Raw genomic sequence first — 7784 nt, forward strand, 5'->3', positions numbered from 1 at the left:
GTCCCATCTGAAGGAAAAAACAAAATTTAAAAATTCCTTTTAAAATATCTGCCTATTTCCTCTCTGAATTGCTTTAGTGTGCATCAATCAAGAATGAAATGTTTTCCTCACTGTGTAAATGTACATACACACTGAAGAAAGAGACCTGTTTTGCAGGACTGTTAAGTGCACATGCCTTGAACACTTCACAAACAAATCATTTGATGATATTATCTTTTTTCTTCTTGGTAGTAAAGAAAGGATTTATGTATTCCTGACAGATGCTGTCCCATGTAAGTAGCATCTGAGAAAGACTGTGGCATCAGGCTAACAGATTTGCCTGTCCTGTGGAAAACAGACAAAGTTTAAGAGGGAAGTAAGGCAAGCAATAGCCCAATCATGCTACAGAAGAAAAACTTAAAAGGAAACAGCCTTGTCCAGGCTTGGATGAAATTCACAGAAACAGCATCTGATTCTAAACTTCCATTATTCTTACAAATAGATTTAGAGTGAGTCTCATTAAACGTTGAAAATGATGATTGAATTTTATAAAGTCTGTTCTTTTGAAGAACTAAATTTTATGAGTTTAGAAAGATTTGCAAATATTTTTGACTCCTCTCTTCTCAATCTCTGAAACTTGGGAAATCTCAGATTTTTAATCAGGTGCTTTATTAACAGCTCATGTTAGACTGACAATTTTCAATCTCTGACATAAAGCAGAATAGTAAGGATTGTCCATGTGTCCTGACTGCAGCCTCTTAAAACCTCTGCCGTGATACCTACCTCCTGGCTTGGGCATTGCTGCTGTGCCACATCCTTCAGAGAAGTGACAAGCTGTACAACACCACTGCTTGTAAAACTTCAGCTTTATTTGCTTCAGAAGTTGTAATGTGTGTTGATGAGTGAATTCAAGAAGAGACCTGGGTTCCACAGTCAAGTCACAAAAGTGTAACCCCAAAGGATTAGCTATTGTGCTATTAAATCTCTGTATGAAGACATCTACGTTACTGAGTCTACAATTTAACTGGATGTAAAAATGTGATTAATCAGACTAAACAGAGATGCCCATAAAGTAGCTTGCCTCCACACTTAACAAAGATCTAGTTAATATAAACAAAGAAGTGTAGGACACAGTTAATGCCATTCTAAAGAAGCTGTCTAAAATTTGCTGAATCGATTAGTCCTTAAGTATGCACTATATTTTCTTCTGTTGACTATAAAGGCAGAGACCTCAAAAATGGAAACCAAGGTTTAAAAAGAATGACCAGAAAATCTGAAGAGGAACTCAAACTGGCAGGTTGAAAAGGTTCTCAGTATTGATAGTCATTAATAGTTAATAGTGCTTTTGATAATAGTTACTGATGGCAATTAATAGTCTTTTTTTTTTTAATTTCTCATATTTATCTGCCTCAATGACTATGTATATCATAGAGGTGGCATTTCATTCACTGTCTTTCACAGAGGACTCAAAGCTATAATAATTAAACCCAAAGAATGCCAGGAGTAATGGATCGTTCCATGTCTCGGGTTCTATTCAGAAAAATACGAAAATGGTCACAGAGTTATAGCTACCTAAGAGCAGATCATCTTTATTGAACAGCATTAGGGCATCCTTAAGAAAATTAAAGCTTCATATACATATATATTTATGTCTTCTAAGACTTATAGTTGCCCCAACCTCAGATGAGGTTAGTAACCAATTGTCATTTTCATTTGTTTTAACAAAATCTTGGTACTTTTTGATTACAGGTTGCTTTAAGTGTGGCAACACTGTGCTGAGTCTGAACAATGATGCATATTGCATGATAAATCATTTTTCTTTGGTTGCCCTTGTCTGTTCAGCTGCTGCTCTTTAATTGAAAAGGACTGTCACTGATTCCATTATAAAGTGCAGATACTGTGATAGAAATATATACCAGTAACTCTTCCACAAAGATTTTAAAAGATCTCATCTGTAGAGTTATTCTACACTACAAATGAAATTTTACAGATCATTAGTCCAGAATGTGAGCTAGTTGTTTGACAAAATGAATTTAAAAGTCTAGGATTATTACATGTAGAAAAGTATAATCTGCACATGTGCCATAATTACTTTTTGTTAGAAATTCGTAAGCACTATTCTATCTGCAGACTTACACTGTATAATTAAAGTCTCTGTATAGGGTAGTGCATGGACATTAGAATGTTGCAGACTAAAAGCTCTAAATTAGCTGTTGAAATATAATGCATCTATGGATGGATTAAAGAGTTCTGCCAAAAGAGAAAGATGCTCAAACACCTGCTGTCATCAAAATAGGGGAAGCTTCTTAGCAAGGAATTCTAGCTTGTGTTAAACTGTACATTGTTTCTGTGATGAATAAAGAAAATAGATAAATTATCTTTACAGTTATGAAAATCCACCTTGAATTTCAAAATACTCACAAACAGAATTATTTTTAATGTATTTCACTAGAACGTTTGCTATACGTATTGTACAATTTTTTATTGTTGTAAAAGAGCAAGAAGTCATTTATGGCTTTTGAAATACCATGCTCTGGTCCACTATGTTTAACTCAGTCCTAAACACATGTAACTCATGGAAGTCAATACAACCTCTTTGCCTGGCATCATCCACAGTTCTTGCAGTTCATTCACCCACCTTTCTAAAACAAATGAAAAACTCTTTTTTTTTCTAATTCCTCCTTTCTCACAGCAACTACACAAACATAAGATAACTAGGTTTGAGTAGTGAGAACTGTCGTCCCTGTTTGCCAATAACAGGCAAAGCATCCCCTTTGTCTACAGAGCTTTACAAAAGCCAAACTTTAGTTCAAGATGAGGATGTCAACTTCCCTTTAAAGTTAAAAGAAAAAAAAAACAACAGTGAATTTGAGAAAAAAAATAACAATCGGTTTAAACACCATCTAAAAATAGAATTGTTGCATTACTTTTTCTTTTAATATGTTATTGAGGTTTTCCCTATAAAAATGCTCAGGCAGAAATATTTTACTTTAAGTTTGAAAATTCCTGGTATACCATAACAAGTCTTGAAGAAATAACACAGAATTATCCTCAGATTTCTTTAAACAAAAAACTACAAATCTGCATTCTGACCATGATTTGTACAAATGAAGAATATGTGTATGTTTTCTGAATAAGGCACTTACTAAGATTTTAATTTGCTGTCAAGGACAACCTACCATATCAGTATGAAACTATTTTATGATTCATTTACCAAGTGTGACTGAGGCAGCTGAGATTAATTTAATCTGTGGTTGTGAGCATTAGTATTCATAAAGAATCAGAAGCACAAATAGAAGCCTTCAGTCTTTCTTTTTTTCTGAAGGGATGAGTTTTATGTTGTCTGTGTAGTGAAGATCACATTGAGTTGTAGACTTTTAAACATTTTATGTTATAATAGAAATACCAGATGGAAATAATAACACTTGAAAACATCTAGTGCTGCTCCTTAGAGATAGATTTGAGTGAAATACTGTCAAAAGTATTTACAAATGTAATATTTACACCTAGAAAGAAGCATTTAACCCCAGCAGTGCCTGTCATTTTTCATTTGGCCCAGGAGTGAAATGTTTGTAGGGTTTCCAATTTTGATTTAGAATGGATTGGGGAAGGAATAAGAAGTAGTTAATTTACAGTAAACTTTCATTTTTTTTGCTTCCAATATCCAGCAGAACGCAAGACCAAGACCAGCTGTGGATTTTGCCAAATCAACATTATATTAAAACAATTATATTTTATAAAAGTCAGACAGCATCATTGTGCAATACAAATGAAACTACAGTGTGTTTAGTGTTCAGCTGGTCACAGGAGCATAGCTGGGAGGGATCTGAAAATAAATTTAAATGGTCTATCTAACATATTTTCCCTAAAGTGGAATGCAAAGGAAGGAAAGACATTATCAATGAAAACACCTCCTTCATTATCTATCCAATCTTTGAACTCAGGCTACCCCAGTGATGGCAGAGAGTGAGGAAGGAGGATGCAATGCTCTTCTTGCGCACATGCTCAACACAAAAATGGATGGTCACTATGTCTGCATCACTATGAACCACAACATGGTCTCCAAAATGCTGAGGCTGACCTGTCAAAGACAGCATGAAGGGAAAGATGTTCTTGTTGATTATATGATTTACACATCGATGTAACTCCTTTGACCTAAAGATTTCTCCCAATTCCTACAATTGTGACTGGAGAAAATAGAAGTAGTCAAGAAAGCAGTATTTAGAAAAGGAAATTGTAGAGAGCACCTACTGAGGACTTTACCCAAAGACCCTGGTCTCTTATGGGTCATCAAGTAAGCAGGCTAATGCGTGTTAAATATGCCTTTGGATGCCAGCAGAACAAGAGATGTAACAACTCACACTGGCAGAAGGAATTACAAGAACTCAGAGAAGTTACAGATTTGAACAGGAAATATATTCATGGATATAATGATTCAATTGCTTCATATTTGATCTAAGGTTTTTCTTTTATTCCACTACCAATTCTAGACAACCTTCAGCAATTGCATGTATATTTTAAACCTCTGGCTCACAGAACAGCAGACTGATTTTGAAACAGAGCTGGCTGGGAATATAAATATTGAGGGTTGCTGCCTGTGTAAAGCAATCTAATTAAGTAAGATACTGATTCTTTAACTTCCATAGACATAGCTATATGACACTAGTAATAGCTTGGAGACAGGAGATAGTAGAGGAGACAGTGAAGGATTTTCTAGGCTGCAAAGTAAAATACATGTACTCATTTAAGAGAGACTCATTTAATTGTCTGGGTATATTTAAATAACCAAGAAGATAATTGTTACATTTGTACTTCTTCAAAAGGAATAATAGAATAAAGTTATACAGTAAAGGGTAAGCAGATTAATTCAATAAAAAACAATGATTCACAGTTAAATTGTGTGCTAGTTTTATCCACATTACATACACTAGTCCTAGACTACACAAAATATTCTACCTTTTACAGTCCACAGTATGTAGTTATATGTCTTTTTTTTTTCTGTATTCATCCTCATATCTCATACATCTGCTACAACTACAGTAAAAAACAAAATCTGAATTCACAAAGTAGGAATTAATTTATGTCTTTAAAGAAAATAAGCTGAAGTTTTTTTTGTTCTTTCCATATTCCAACACATATAATTGTATATTATGACACAGATGGGAATCACTAGGAACTTCTAGTTAAACCTTTTGCATAAAATAGGACATAAGCTGTTACTGAATTAATTCCTGTTTATAGTAGACCATAGGAGAAGAAAGCAGTCAATCTTGATTTTGCAATATTGTTTTGTAAGCCATGACTTTTCCCAAAGGCATCACCACCAAAAGAAGGATTTGCATTTTGAAGGTAACATTCAACAGCTACAGCAAAATGTACCATCAAACCTTTTGTTTGCCTTCAGCTTTCCTGTTTCAGTTAACAAACTTCCACAGGACGTGCAGAAAGAGAAAACCAGTAGTGAGTTGCTGGTACACATCGGCAGAGTTCATGGGTAAAAGTATTGGAGTTAAAACCAGCAGTCTTATTCATATATTTAAAATGTGATGCCCTTTTTTTTTCAAAGATTTTCATCCAGTTTCAATCAAGATTGGAGTGTTTTCTTGAACTGGGACCAAATAGTAATATAACATAAATGAATTCAGTTTTCCTATAAGAATTCTATCTGCTCTGTAACAATACTAAGGCACCTCAAACAATCACAATATAATGGAAGATTCCTTACAAAGAATGAAGAAAAGTGTTTTCTCAGCCTAATGTTGATCTAAATTGTGTGTTGGGTTTTGGAGAGTAGGGTTGTTTTGTCTTTTTGTTTTGAGATATTTTAACTCACTTATCCAGCCACAAGCACTGTCAACAGATTGAAAATTCTGGCCCTAGGTTAATCTGTCAGATATGATAACAATGTCTCTACTGTGTGAGGAAGGACTGAAATCTGTCTCACAAATATCTTCAAAAATCTTGATGCCTCTACTATTTCTGATGGAACAGTAATTGAATTTTGAACCACAGAAAGTTCTACCAGAAATTCTGGGTTTGGAGTGTTGCACACAAATGGGAAAGTGCCACTGGAAAGCTGAAAACACCTGGATGCTTTAATCAGTAACCATTTTTCCATCATCCTTATTGTAATGTACTCTATAAATATTATTTGTGGAAAACTATCTGGTGCAGTTAAAAATAATAAAAAGAGAAGTTAAAGAAAATACATTTTTTAGGCACTGCTATAATGTGTAAATATGCCTCTACTTAAGATATTTGGTTTTATGTTTCTTTCTTTGAAGTAAAGGGAAAGTGATTTTCTTTAATTTGCATACGCTTTAATATTCTCTACCAGGTCCTTAATCCAAAGCTATTGGATTCTGCAGAAAAAAAGTTAACAGGATTTCAACCATATTTCGATAAAACTTCTTTTAATTTTCACTGGATTTGAAAGTTTAACTGTTTCAGTAAAAGCATTATTACTAGCCTAGTGAAAACATATATTGAAAATATTGTGCTCCCCTACGAATTGGTTGTTTTTCTGGGTTGATTTTTGATATTGCTGCATATGACTAAGGAAGATAAGTGAAACATTCATGGTAGGAAAAAGAAAGACTGGAGAAAAACTATTTAAAAAAAAATGTATTGGAGTTCACTTAGTTAAACTTGGTAAAACAGCAGCTCCCAATGTTATTCTTGGACCATATGAATAGAATATGATTTAAACATTTTACTTTTTTATTTAGTACCATATAATGTTCAAAAAGACATCTGTATTTAAAGTAGTTCAGAGCAGAAGAATAATAAACAGAAGGTGTAAACTATGACAAGGAAAGAATTTTAGAAACTCTGTCTAAAATTCATCCAAGAGAATGTGAAGGAAAGACTAGAACACAGTGTCTTTTTTTTTTTTTTCTGGTTACAGACTTTAAGTTAGTTAAGTCCATGACAATGATTAATGAAAATCTTTTAAAAATTTTGCAAATATCTCAAGTCCTCCCAGAGAGCCTTCTGAAGACTTTCTGAAGCACAGGGCCAGAATTGCTGTGACCTTGGCTATGTTCATCATCTTGGCTACGTGACAGAGCCCAAGTTCTCTTCCTGACCCTGTCACAGGAACACCTACAGAGTTTTTCTGGATTTTTTTCCTTGGAGTCCAAGGAACTTGAAAATAAAGCATAGTAATAGGTATTTCAAGACTGTTATGGGTTTATATAATAGCTTGAATGTTCCCGTTGCAGTCAGTTTCAGGCTGAATCTCAAGATGAAGACTGCATGAATTTTTCAGATCACAAACTGTTGGTTCCTCATTTGCCTGAAATCCCTTTTTGGAGATGTATGTTTCCTTTGGTGCTTGCCAACAGTACCTTCCCAAGGCCCAGAATGATTTCAGAGGATTCATTAGACAATAAACACAAAATATGAACCAATGATTGAAACCTGAAACTCAGCATGTTTAGCAAGAAAAAAAAAGCTCATTTTTTTAACAGCAAGAGCAATTTATCACCCAAGAAATTTAATAATTAAAATTTTTCTACCTAGGTAGTTATAACTTAGGACATAGGATAACCATGCTTAAAGGTAGGGGCAGGTAACAGAATCAGGGCTGAAATGGGCAGCTGAGCAGCCTTTGCGTAGATGCCAATAGCCAGATGCACAAAAAGGGGCAAGAAGCAAAGATCAAGCACTAGTCAACACCTGCTCTGCAAAACTTTGAAGTAGCAAATGTATTTGTATATATATATTTCCACTGTTAAATGTGACATCTTTTGATGGATCACATGATGCTTCTCAGGCGTCTCCTTTTTGGAGGCAAACCCGTT

This window comes from Columba livia, chromosome 2 (genome assembly GCF_036013475.1).
Source record: "Columba livia isolate bColLiv1 breed racing homer chromosome 2, bColLiv1.pat.W.v2, whole genome shotgun sequence".
In the NCBI taxonomy this organism is placed as follows: Eukaryota; Metazoa; Chordata; class Aves; order Columbiformes; family Columbidae; genus Columba; species Columba livia.